This window comes from Motacilla alba, chromosome 2 (genome assembly GCF_015832195.1).
Source record: "Motacilla alba alba isolate MOTALB_02 chromosome 2, Motacilla_alba_V1.0_pri, whole genome shotgun sequence".
Taxonomy (NCBI): domain Eukaryota; kingdom Metazoa; phylum Chordata; class Aves; order Passeriformes; family Motacillidae; genus Motacilla; species Motacilla alba.
Genome location: NC_052017.1, coordinates 129,416,309 through 129,430,252, shown reverse-complemented (window position 1 = coordinate 129,430,252; position 13,944 = coordinate 129,416,309). Strand labels below are relative to the sequence as shown.

The 13,944-nt window shown below is 43.8% G+C and overlaps 1 protein-coding gene across 1 annotated transcript in view; it reads right to left on the bottom strand.

Moving 5' to 3' along the window:
- Nucleotides 1–226: 226 nt before the first annotated feature.
- The window catches only part of CPQ (carboxypeptidase Q), a 201,952-nt gene continuing 188,234 nt past the window's right edge, over nucleotides 227–13,944 (bottom strand). The window contains exon 10 of the transcript XR_005255819.1: nucleotides 227–242. The gene's annotated coding sequence lies outside the window, so the exon portion shown is untranslated. The remainder of the gene's footprint in view (nucleotides 243–13,944) is intronic.

The following is a 13,944-nucleotide window of genomic DNA, read 5'->3' as shown; positions in this document are numbered from 1 at the left end:
AAACACTGAAAATTTCCAGGTCCCAGAACACATAATATTTGCCACTCATAAAGCCTTTTTCATCTTCAAAGCGCTCCTCAAGGACCAGCTAATGAATCCTCAAGTTGCTCCTTTGAGGTTAAGTGATGGGCTCAAGGTTAAAGCTTGTATCAGTCTCAGAGCCAGGATTAGATATGAGCAGATTTTTGCCTCTACATTCTTTATGTAAGCCATGATCTTCATACGAGCAGTCACTCACCATTCTATAAAAGAAATTCAGACATAAAAGCATTGCAAATTCTTTAAAAGAAACAAAACAGAAGTTGTGTGTTTCAGAAGTAATTTCGCATCTTTCCTCCAAATCATAACTACTTTCTGTGCTTTAAAAATAGCACCCTGCTGTGTTTTGCAGTGTGGCAGGAATGCTTGCCCACCTGCTTTACCAGATGAGTTTCTGTGTCTCAACAGCCTCTGCCTTTTTCTCCAGTCAAGCCTTCCCCAAACCTACCTCCAGATGATGACCCAGTCCCCTTCCTAGCCAGGTGCCAGCCCTGGTCCAACACTACCTCTGCCCTGTTTTCCGCAGCATTAACAGTGTTCACTTGACCTCTGAACTAGATACACAGGAGAAAGTCTTATCCAAGCACAATATAATTACATCACTAAGCACTTTTTTATGGGTCATGCAGAGTTAATTCAGAAAATCAATGCAGAGTGCTTATCAGTACTAATTTAACAGGATATTTTCTTATCAGTGCAAATCTTGCCAAGATGTTTTTTTTCAGCACTAAAGCAAGTAGTGTGTGAATCAGTTTAAATGTCAGAGAGGTTTAACTCCCTCAACTCCTGGACCTCATTAATAAACAGCTCCAGTTGCACACTTCACTTTCCACTTGTGGCCTTGCAGAGATTACACAGTGTAATTTGAGTCACAGGAAGTCAGGAATGGGGTGCTGCCTCACTGGGGTGCTCTCTCCCTGTCAGGAGGGTACCCCTGGGATCCCCTATCCTGCCTGGGCAGCCTTGCAGAGCTGCACACAGCCTCTCCTACCCTCCTCTGTCTGCCTCCGTTTGCCTCCAGCTCAGCTTCAGATGCACAGGGTATGCAATGCCAGCACCCAGAGGAAAATCTATCCCAACAGCTGAGTGCTGGGTGACTCAGCCTAAATGAAAGACAAGATGGTTTTTCATTGTAGCCTGTGTGGAGTCACTCTGATAACATATGATTGCAATTTAAGTGGGTGGGGAGTAGGGGGGATAGAAGGGGACATCTTGCAGACAGCTTGAAATGTCCCAAAATTTTCTGAAATCAATTCCACAGTTTCTTTTTGGCTCTTGTAAATGTTAGTCAGAGCCCAACATGTATTTATGATCCAAGGCTTACATTGCCCAGGTCACTCATATCTTCCAGTGAGTGAGCCACAGCCACCTCACAGTCTCTGTGGTGTCCTCCACTGGCAGCTTGAAGCTGCTCAAGAGGAAATGAAATGAGCTTTTCTGAAAACCTGTGTGATAAGAGCATTTTTTTCAGCCAGGGTAGAAGTATCCCAGACTAATAAAAATAACCAGATGGTATGATATGAAAAATAGCAACAATCCTGAGAAAGAGCAACCACTGTTGCTCCACCATAGGAATTTTCCCCATCTGCCCACCTAGTAGGATGTACTCATGCAACGTCCTACTTTTTCTCTGATTGAGTGAGTCTGAAATGCTCTTTTGCATGATTAACCCCCCTTGGAGAAAAGGGATTCACCCTTTCTCTTACATTCAGGACATTCAGATTTCAGTCCAATCCAGAAAAAAAAAAAAGCATCAGAGTCCTCTACATTCATCTCATGATGTTATTATCAAAGCACTATATCAAAGATAGCAGAGATTAGCACTACACCTCTCATAATTTTCAAGTCAAGTGCCAGCTGCTGCTGTGTTCTGTGTGGGAGCTGGTACCCTGCCTTGCATTTGGCATGCTGGAAAACCAGGCTTTGCATCAGGCCCCTGGGGAGCACTGCCTCAAATCTGGACTGGGGTGGGAGCCAGCACCATGCTCTGGAATGGACTGACACAGCCCCAGGGGACATGGAGATCCTGTTCTAGGTCTCAACATGTTTGGCACTAGGTAACCCAGGTGTTCTAGCATTTGGAGTAGTCAGTTGGGACTTTTTGGATATGTTTCTGGGTTTAAGCAGTTCAAATCCTCCTAGGTCCTTTTTTTAGACACTGTGTCCTGGATCTAATCCAAAGAACATAAGTAGGAAAAATGTGAAGTTTTTGCTTTCTCCATAAAGATGTCTAGCTGTCTTTTAAATTAATTCCTCTTATTTGCTTCAATATCTTCACCTAGCAATAATTTATTCTACTTTTTGATTGAAATAGCTGTGCCTGAATTCCCCTTTCACTCTTAATTTCCTAGTTTTTAGACTGTCTCTTGTTTTTCCAGACTTCTCATCAGACTGAAGAGCTTATCTCATTCCAGTTGATCAAACCCTTTTACAAGTTTAATATTTCTTCAGATTTTCTTTTCTCTGATTTTTCTGACAAGAATAAATAGTTTCCTTTTGTACAAATGTAGATGAATTCTGATTATTCTTCCATCTCCAGAAAGGCAGAAAGCTATGTGAGAAAGCGACCACACCAAAATCCTGTATTTCAATCTTATGAGCACTCCATTTAGGAATAACAACAGTGTTTTAGGGGTGATAAATCAAATGTCCTATATCCTAATTCCCATGTTCTGTTACCTTGACAGCTCTCGACTCTTTGAGCTGGCCGAGCAAGATGTAGCTTTTTTTCACGACTGAAAGTGTCCAAACAAATGCATGAAAGACAGGGAATGATTTGGGAATAGTTATTTACTCATTACATAATATTTTTTTCATGTTTGTCTCACAACCCTGCAAAAAGATGCAGCATACAGCAGAAAGTAGAAGTTTGTACCAGGATGTGTTTGCAGGACTGTGTTTCACTGATTTCAGAAAGATCAGCTGTAGTAACCATAACTTTCAGAGACTTACCCATGAAGATGTGTGATCAGCTAGGAGGAACAACTCATTCAATTTCTTTTGTTTTATTGCTGTCTCTCACTGAGCTTCTCTTTTTCATCAAGATAAGTACTGCAATCTGAATAAAAGTTTTGGGCTATTGTCCTATGAAAATTACAAGGCAGCTCCTGAGGCTGGAAGTTATTGTTTTAGCATCTTTGTGGAGTGTGGCACCTTGCCCAGCATTAGTAATTTTTCTGAAAGATTTTTCTTGCAGCCAGAATGGTCCAAGGTGTGGTTTGGAACAGATAGCTTCAGTTCAGGGGAACACATGCCTCTGAAAGGAGATTTTCCAGTGGGCTACAAAACCTGTGGATTGAGATGTGGCTCCTGCCTGGCATTCATTGAATGGCTGAGTTCTATCAAGTTCCTGAGCTGGAGAACAAGCAAATCAGTGGGGGAAAAAACCCATTTAAAATGGTTTTGAGTGTGATGTTCTCCTCTCAGATCTCTGCTTGTAATCCTGAATGAACCTGCTCTTTAGAGACTGAGATCTGTCCCTACTGATTTTATGCCAGGTAAGTATTGCAGGATTCCTCTTCTCCTCCCAGTAGCCTGACCATGGTGCCCCACATACCCAGCAGGATCCTGGGGAGACACCTGACTCTGCAATGGTGTCAAACTTCATGACTGGTACCCAGGCGACAAATGTGGGGAGAGACAAGAAGAGGAGTAGTGGGACTGTAAGGATTGCCCTGCTGCAGGCCACAGGGCAGCGAATTGGTAACTTTGTTCTGTTGGACTGGCTCGGGATGATGTTCCACAAACACTGCCTCCTCCAGATGCTCACAGGTAACCTAGCGAATGTCATCATTTTACATCTGCATGTGTCTGCTTTTCCTTACAAAATGTGACAGAGCTGTGTTGGAAAGTGAAGAAAGCTGCTGAGGGAGAGAAGGTACCCAAAATGGGAAACGAGGGAAGGAGGGTGGATGCACATGAAACTGTCCTTGCCCATAGGGCCAGTCTTTGGAAAAGGAGATGAAGAAGGTGGCCAGAGGGGCACAGGCCAGCAAGCCTGACCCTGTAGCTCTGGAAGTCTGGCCATATTCTAGAGGGGGAGGCTGGAGCTGTCCTCAAGTGGTATTCCTGCTGCTAATGCTGCCGTGTTGTACTGTATTTTTCTATGAGGTCCAGAGATAAAGGTATTAATATTAACATTAACAACAGAGAAAAAATGAGCATGATTTTCAATAAATATTTTATTCATAGTTTCCCATTAGTATCACTATAGATGGTAAAGCAGAACAGCATTTCTTTAAACATCCACCAACCATTTAGTGCTACGGGAAGACCAGTGAAATTTCAGAGTACCAAGCTATTTTGATTAAATTTTCAGGGCTTGAGGATATAGTTAAATTAAAAGGGGAGAAAGGATTTAAGTAGGGAGTGGTTTGGGATCCAAACCTCTGTGGGTTTTTTCAGGGAATGACTCTTCAGAATATAATTCTCTTTATCTTGACTGTTTATCAGTGTATCAGAGAAAGGAAAATAAGGTATTGTCACTGCCAGATATGGAAATGAGAGCTTGGTGACTGAGTTTGCATCTCAACACATTGTTAGCTTGTCCTTCATAAGGTGAGAATTCAGTATGTCCTGAAAGGACACAGACTTTAAAAACTTTTTGTAAGATGCTCTTCCAGGACCACAGAAATCCTTGAAAAATGTCACATATATATCTGGGTGTATGCATATAATACACACACACACACACACACACACACACATATACATATATATATATATATATAGTTAGGCTTAGCAAGAAAGGAAATATTTTCCCTCTTTCTTCTTGGATTTTCTGGTTCCTCCTTTATTTTTATGAAGAAGAAAGACCTCATCTCCTGTTGAAAGGAATCCTATAGCCTCCAGAAATATTTGCTTAACTGCTTTGTTGTCAGCAGATTGCAAAAAGAGTGAACCACGAATATTTAACCACATAGGGATGTCCATTCCAGTTCAGATATAAATATCTGACTAAAAAAACCCAGAAGATAAAGAAAAGGGTGTTCTTTTTTTAGAAGAAGAAAGTAAAGCAAGCATGGACCAATAAGCATTAAAAAGAAGAGAGTTACTACTGAGTAAATAAAATAAAATGCCCAGAAACAAGTATTCCCTTTGAAAAAGAACATCAGAAGGAATAGAATTAGTGTTCAAAACATGCCTGACAATGCCCCAGTGACAGCAGGGAGGTGGTGATAGAGAGATGCCTGGTGCACCAGAAGTCAATTACCCTGAAAACACAACTTAATTCCTGTGCAGGGCAGGCAAGATGTAGGAGCAGATTTTTCTGTTCCTTAGTGGCAGTGGTTTTGTCTAGTATTTCCATTTGTTTTGATTAGCACTCTGGGAAATACACACAAAAAGCAGTGCTAGTCACAAAAAGCAGTACACTGAATACTTTGTGGGGAGACATCATTGGTCTGATGCAAGATTTCAGCACTGAAAGAAAGGTTTTAACACCTACCAGGAATTAATAGTAGCAGAAGAAGAAGAAAAAAAAAGGTTAAAATGTTAATGTTAATGCAAAACAGGCTCTTCTGTTAATGCAAAGAAAAGGCTCTTCTGTACCAAGATGCTTGTTAGATGGATTTTATATCTATATCAGAGGTGCTACATATGTAGCAGAGATTATATATAAAAAACATATGAGAAAGGGAATATCAGTGAGTCTGATTTTGGTTTGAGTTAGTTTGGTGAAAGTTTTTGAGCCAAGAAGACTTGAGGAGGGAATAAAGCTGTCAATGCAGAACTATTTTGATGTGAAGCATTTATATCTTGAACTGCTATAATGTTTACCACAGGTGTTTTCCTAATGAAACTTTTCAGCTTGTGTTAAGAAGGATTAAAAGAAACCAACGGAAGGTGAATAATTTAGTAAAATTAGAAAATTTGGTAACAAAAGCAAATATTTCAGTTAATTTTACCAGTCCCCCAAAACACAGTTTCAGTTCAACTTTAGTATAATATTTTTCCTCTTTTCTTTTTCTTATTTATTCCATGAAAATTAAAAGACCCCCAAATCCTATACCTTTAGCTGAATGTTTCTACAAGGTTTTCATAAATATAACTTGAAGAAAAATAACCAGTGAATATGATCTCTAGTAACTCCATGCCTGTGAAATCGGGGGTTCACTGTGAAGTTGAACTGCTGTCCTCATAAAGCCATTCAGTAGTAGAGTCAGGCTGTCAGCAGGGGGGGAAATGTACATCTCAAGCTACAAAAGACAAGATGAAAAGTAAATAAAATAGATTCATAGAGGGTGAAGGTGCAGATACAACACTGTGAATTACCATACAATGCTAATAAGAGGCTTGTGTTGATCCAAGACATTTTCAGACATCTAATACATGTAAATGTTAGAGCAACAAAAGAAAAGTTTAATCCTAAAACCAGAAATTAATTACCCAACCGATGAAACTCCTCCACTGCTCTGACCTACACAAACTTGCAAGCCTTCAAGCCTTCAAGCCCTTATCTTCAAGAACATAACAGATTGTCTCCGGGAAATGTACATTCCTAAAATCCAAAAAGAGTCGTGGTAGAAACCAGACAACAGCTGTAGACCACCATGCAGCCAGTGATGACTTCTCCTACCTCACAGGCATGGGACGAGAAAGCAATTAACACTGGCACTCAACATATGCAAATGAATAGGGGACTGTAGATGGGAAAAATACAGATACATAATATATTCCAAATCTGGCAAGGATAACCATTTTATTTGGCCAGGACAGTGTCTGGTCAACAACTGGGACTATGTCTGGGAAGAGACAGTCCCAGTTGTTTGAGCATGCCAGAGATGGATTGATATAAGCTGTCAAATTGCCGTGTGAAAATTGCCCCAAAGCTGTGGGTTTAAAATTAGAGAATCACAGAATGTGCTGAGTTGTAAGGGACCCACAAGGATCACTGAGTCCAACTCCTGGCCTTGCACAGGATCACCCCAAGAGTCACACCATGTGCCTGAGAGCATTGTCCAAACACTTCTTGATTCTGTCAGGCTTGGTGCTGTGGCCACTTCCCTGGGGAGCCTGTTCCAGTGCCCAAACATCCTGTGGGTGAAAATCCCATTTTCCTAATATCCAGCCTAAACCTCCTCTGACACAGCTTCCATTCCCTGAGGTCCTGCCACTGAGCACCACAAAAAGGAGATCGGTGTCTGCCCTTCCTCTTCCCGTCATGAGGAAGTCATAACTGCAGTGAGGTCTCCCCTCAGTTTCCTCTTCCCAAGGCTAAACACATCAAGGGACCTCAGCCACTCCTCATATGGGGTTCCCTCATGGCCATTCACCATCTTTATTGCCCTTCATTGGACGGTCACCAATAGCTTTATGTCTCTCTTATATTGTGGTGCCCAAAATTGCACACAGCATCCCAGGTGAGGCTGCCCCAGTGCAGAGCAGAGTGGGACAATCCCCTCCCTTGCCCTGCTGGAGATGCTGTGCCTGATGCCCCCCAGGACAGGGTTGGCCCTCCTGACTGCCAGGGCGCTGCTGGCTCACATTCAACTTGCCACTGACCAGGACCCTCAGGTCCCTTTCTGTGGTGCCACTCTCCAGCCTCTCATTCCCCAGGCTGTCCGTACATCCAGGATTGCCCCATCCCAGGTGCAGAACCCAGCACATCTCTGTCAAACTTCATGCAGTTAGTCATTAACCATCTCTGTAATTCATCAAAGTCACTTTGCAGGGCTTCTCTGCCCTTGAAGGACTCAACAGCTCCCAGTTCAGTACCATCTGCAAACTTAGTATCCCTTAAACTCCTGCATCCAAGTTGGTAATGAAGATGCTGAAGAGAGCTGGGCTGAGGATGGGGCCCTGCAGAACCCCACGAGTGACAGGTCCCCAGCCTGCTGTCACCCCATTCACTGTAACCCTTTGTGCCTGACCCCTGAGCCAGCTGCTCACCCATCGCATGATGTGTTTATCCAGCTGTGTGCTGAACATTTTGTCCAGAGGGATCCTGAGAGAGACAGTATTGAAAGTTTTATTGAAATCTAAAGAGATTACATGTAATGACTTCACTTGATCAGCTGAGTGGGTTACCTTGTCATCAAAGAAAATTAGGTTTGACAAGCAGAACTCTCCCCTCATGAAGCTGTGCTGGCTGTGCCCAACAACTGCATTGTCCTTCAGGTGTTTTTCATTACCTCCCAAAATAATCTTCTCCATTATTTTACCAGTTACTCAAGTGAGTCTGACAGGCTTGCAATTTCCATCTTTATCGTCCTTCTTTTAAACTGGGACAAGATTAGCCATTTTCCGGTCAACTGGGAATGCTCAGTGCTTCTGACAGGCCCTCTCATTTTGCATTGTGTGGGATGCTCTCAAGCTGTGAAGAACCAGCTGTTTCCCACCTGGGCAGGAGCTGGTCTTGGCAACCCTGGAAACAAGTGCAATTGGTGGTCCATCACTCTGCTGACCCCTCTTCCAAGCTTTTCAGCCTCCTGCCTGAGGGAAAACGTGCACCCTCTGAGGCCAAGTTCAGGGATGTACAGTGCTATGTGCTGATGTCTCGGGAGGATAGGAGGGAAACAAGCCTCAAGAAAACCTGAGGTTTGTTATCCAGAATTATTTTGTCCATGATTCACACAAGTCCTAACCTATCCTACTGAAAAAACCGAACACTGTAAAAACAAATTAAAAAAAAGTGATACTTTAAAAGACTGTTCAGACAGCAATATCATACTGGAATTTGTACACAAACAAAGTCCAGCTCTAGACAAACTTCAAAATAGAGATGTCTCTCTTTTTAATAAAGGCAATCAGTATATCAGTAAATTGAAAGCAGGGAAATGCTTGACATAAGATTTTCCATTATGTACTAATTCTAAAGTCACATTATCCTTAAGAAGCAACAAATGTGCTGCAATAAGAAGAAAAGCCCAACAGACAATCAAACAAACAAAGAAACAAACTTGCAAAGCCAGATGGGCTGAAGGCATGTTTTCAAATAAGTACAGGCAAGTTCAGACTGACAGGCACTGACCCATTGCTTGTGGGGTCTGTGAATTCAGCTTTTTGTTTTACTTCAATAGTTTAACTAGCTGTAAACTGCTCCAAACCTCAAGCTTTCACTAGGGAGTTGTAGTTCATTTTGTGAAACACACGCAGACCACTGCAATGTGGAATACCTCTGTAAACAGTCAGCATCTGGAAGAAGCATCACTAATGTAAAATTAGCCCTGAAGTTTCTAGAAGCTGAACTCTAGCTCTACCAAAGTCCCAGACTTTTGTATTTGGGCTATTATTCAATTGTTTACACTTAGCAGTACCAAGTAAAACTATTTTTATTGTCTCTATGTGAGGATTCAGAGAGAAAAAAAAATCAAGTCTGTTATTGTGAAGTTATTTACACACACACACAAAAATATTTGACCAAAGAAGTTCTACTCCTTAAAAGTAATTGTTTGGAAAATCAAATAGATTCTTGGCTTTTGTGATGACAGCACAGAATCCACCGAGATCTTTGCCAAACTGCACGTGTATGTAATAGTCAAGGTTAGAGGTGTCTGGCACAGAGCAGGTACCCCAGTGTTCTACAGAGCACATCATCTGCAACATCTCCTCTGCAGCCTTTGCAACCACAGGCATTTCATTCACTCATCAGCCCTTGCATTCTCCATTCAGCTCTGAAGCACACCTGGCACTCAGTGTGACAATGTACCCCCTGCCACCGTGCCCTTGCCACCGCTGCTGCCTGTCCCCTGGCTCCCACAGAGCCCAGCACCTGGCTGCCCTCCTTCTCTGGGCTGGGGAGAGGACATCTGGGAGGCTGATCTTCCCAGTCTGGAGGAGATAATGCTGCAGGAGCTGCAGGAGAAGAAGTACCTGAGGTCTTTGGGACTGAAGCAGGATGCAGCCTGGACAGGATCCTCTTCTCAGAGAGCAGAGCTTGGCCTCAGCAGCCAAACAACTGGCAAGTAACTGAGGGTGTTCATGTTCACTCACACTAGTCCAAGATGCAATCTGTCATCCAGTGTGCTGCCTTCTGGGCACCTCTACCCACCAAGAAAGAGGCGTTCATGGTCCTTTGAACTCAGCAGCACCCAACCATTTTTTGACAAATTATTTGCTGTGGGACAGCAGCCAGTGATGCCATCTTGCAGGTCCCTGGCATAGCTATAATACCAACCCCCTGAGAGGATCAGAGCAATTCCTTTGCTAGGAAGGGGTGATACTGACAGGATTCACAAGTCCATATTTTGTTCATATGGCTTTTATGGCTCTATCACCTTCAGCCTCCTGATGGCCCTTGCTGATCTCCACAAAACATTCATGGGTAAGATGGCTAGCCTAAGAGTCACACACATTTCCCAGTTAGCTCTTAGTAGCTCCTTGCCCTTATTCCAGAGCTTCCATAAAGCCCTAATCCCAGCGTGGTTTCACACAGGCCCTATTACTCTGGCTCACCACATGTTGAGACTCTTAATACGTGCTTCAGCTTTTCCTTGTTCTCCTACAGCAACAAGGCAGACTGAGCCTGCCAACAGCTGACTGTGTAAGGGGGTACCCTAGAAGACAGACTGAAGGCAGCAGCTTCACCACGGCCCATCATGTGCAAAGGGCAGTGCTCGTTCTGCAGTGCCTGGCATAACAGCAGCAGGACCGTGTCTTCCATGCTGTGTGACACCCTACTCCTACCAGCCATGGGAGGGAAGGACACAGTGGTGGACTCCCTTCACCCTTGTTTTGGTGTTCATGAGGTCTCCCTTGTCTGCATGACTCCGTAGCCTCTGCTCAGCCGGCTGGTCCATCTCCTCCTCACCTGGTAAGGTGTGATCATCTCCTTCCACATTGCCCCTCATTTAAACAACTCCTTTGGGTTGGCAAGCCTGTTGGCTGACCCTCAAAGTCCCTGGTTCTCAAAGGGTTTTTAGAAAACAAATCCACATAGTCAGCACCAGCTGTGCAACCAACTGTTGTCCCACTGTGTCTGTCTGCTGCTCAACACAGCCCCCAGCTCCTCTGTTAACTCTGGACTCAGCTGCTGTGTGGCTGCAGACATGCAGGTGGGGCAGGAGTGTTCTCCTGGTGCCAGAGTCACAGCTGCTCTCTTTCAGTGCATATTGGGTAAAAGCTTACATCATTGTGACAAGCTTACATCATTGGTGACATAGAAATCAGGTTTGGATTCCCTGAGGGAGGGCCTGGACCCTTTTAAGAGGATCCATAAAAACCACACTGCCAAGTAAATGTGATGCTGCAGTAGGATCAAATGGACATAGCATTGCAAGACGACATCTTCTCCACTCTGGACTTTCCTCCTACATCCTCTCCTGAGGGTGAGTACCCCAGATCTTTCTCGGAGAAAATTAGTATGGTCACTTTAAAAACAGCTCTGAGGAAGAGGGAGCTGAGTGTTTGGGAAGCCAGGACTTGCCTCCAGCCTTCTGTGGGTTAGTTTGTTTTGCTTGGATTAACATAGCTTCAGAAATTCTGTCAGATTTCTTTTATGGTATGTATTTCCTGTATTGCCCAGGCTGTACAATTAGTTTCCTTTAACTCTGAATTACACAACTGAACCCAATATCCTGGTGTATGACCTACTGTGCCTGTAGAGCAGCTAATGCCCACTCTTCACGGGGCTTTAAGAAAGGACCATCGTAAAAACTAGAACTGCTGCTGGCATCATTAGTAATACACAGACGAAGGTCAGAACATCCTGTGGCAGGTCAAGCAAACATCCCAGGCTTGCTGACATGGGCATGCTCAGCATGGTTTGCTTGATCTAACTCTGACTCTCTCAAAATACCATGCTTTTAGCCTCAGGCTTTAGGTTTCCTTTCCTTGCAATCAAGCGAGCACTTGCCTTCAGCCTAACCCAGGTTAAGGTAATAAGGGCATAGGGTTAAATAAGGGACACATGAGGGCATAGCAGAAATGTGGGAAGGGCTGTGTGCAAGGGGAATGCTATCTGTCCTTCCCATGCTCCGTGCAAGGGACAGAGGCACCAAACACATCTCTCCACTGCACACCCCTATGTCTGCAGCTCAGGAAGCTTTTAGAGACAGTCCTTAGGTTCTTCTGCCCAAAATCCTTTAAGGATTTTGCCAAAATATCCTGTTTCTTAACTATAAAATGAAAATAGAGTGTTGTTAAGGTAAATAAAATAAACGCTAGGAAATAATCAGGCATCACTGAGAGGCATGCAGGAAATGAAATGGCATCTGTTCTTGGCACAATAAAGGGCTTCTTAAACATACAAGAAAACATACAGTCAAACACTCCCTAACACTACTGCAGATTAGCCCTATTTTATACATAGGCAGAAATAGATTCAAAATTGCTCAAGTTGGTATATTTTGGTCAAGAAATCTGGGTTTGCTCCATTTTCCATTTGTGCAACGATAAATTGAAAATAATGTGTACCAGGAAAAGGAAAAAAAAGTCAGTGAAAAAATGCTTTCTTCTCTCCTATGTGACAAACTTACTGCAAAAGCACAGGCATTGTCTGAGGACTGAGTGTATCTGGTGTCTTGGCTTTCCTGGCTCTGAGCTGCAATCAATGCTTATCTCATCAGAGAGAAACAGGTTCCTTCCAAGCTATTGAAGAAGAGGTCTCTGAGCATGGGGATTGTGGCAGCCTCTAGCCTTCCATCCATTGCTCTCACAAGGACTGGTGCCCATATGGAAAGTAGGAGCTTTCCTGTATGATGCCTGCCTCCCCTGGAGCAGTGCTTAAAATAATTGCTCACAGTAGTTTCACTGTCTGAAGGCTTTGTTGCTTAGGCTTGCCTTTTTCAAAAGTGAGGAGATCCTTGTCCAAAACAAAAAAAAGTCCAAAGGTACGATTTCAATCTATTTTGGATTCCTTCTTGCCTCCCCTGTCCTAGTTTTACCTTGCTGAAACTGTTCCTTTGGTGGAAGCAGCACATGATTTTGGCTCAGAGAGTGGGTGGGAGCAGCTCCCTGTGTGGCTGCTGCTGATTCACCCTCCTGAATCATCTACCAGCGGTGCTGCTCCTCTGGCTGTGGGAGCGATGCTGTGAGCAGGGCTGCCTTCCTTGCAGTCTCCCTGCAGTGTGCGTTTCTGGGGCCGGCACTCCCTGAGTGACACGGGCTGCTCGGGGGCCTGGGAAACTGCTGCAGCTCTCAGCAGCGTGGCTCCAGAAGGGCAGTCGCATCATCTACCACCAACATCCTCCCACCAGCTCGCCTGTGAAATAGCTGGGAAGTTACCAAACACATCCAAGAAAGCCAGACAGTGAGGAGTCAAGCTTCCCACCCTGTGCTGCCTTTATGTTGCTTGAGGTCAATTATTGTAAACTATCAATTTTTCAGGAATGCTATTAATTTAACTGCTGTGTAAACTGAGTTTCTTTTTCTCAGCAATTATAATGCACAAGATCTCAAGCAGTAGTAATGCCTGAATTTTTGTCTCCCTTTTCTTTTTTTCCCCCTCCCTTTCTTTCTAGAGTTAACAATTTCCAGCTGTGTATTCTTTGGATGTGTTTCCACGCCAGCTTTTTCCATAATATAGAGCGGGCCCATTTCCAAATTCCAGATGTGCTATTTATTTACTCTGAAGCATCTGGCCCCCGACATGGTCTTGTCACTGCAACGTGGCAAACTTGTGAAAAATCAGAGTGGCAGCCAGTTAACAAGCTGTACTACACTGGCAAGTGGTGAGAGCAGTTCAAAGGAGAGCGGAAGAGAGGGGCTGGTGGAGTGGAAATGAAAAAGGAGCAAATTTCATGTTTGGCTACACTGTGCTTTCTAAGGTTACAAATGACTAGTGGCACTCCAAGTGGAAACTTGGGATTTTGCTCTTTTGTAAACAGAGCCCTAAAGACACTGAAGCTCAACAGAAGCTGCCTAGGGTGGCTGTGAGATGTTAAACACCCTCTCCCCATCTCCTGTGAAGAGCTTCAAGCTGAGGCATGATGCTGCAGGTCTTATGCAAGCTCATGCATCCTCTTA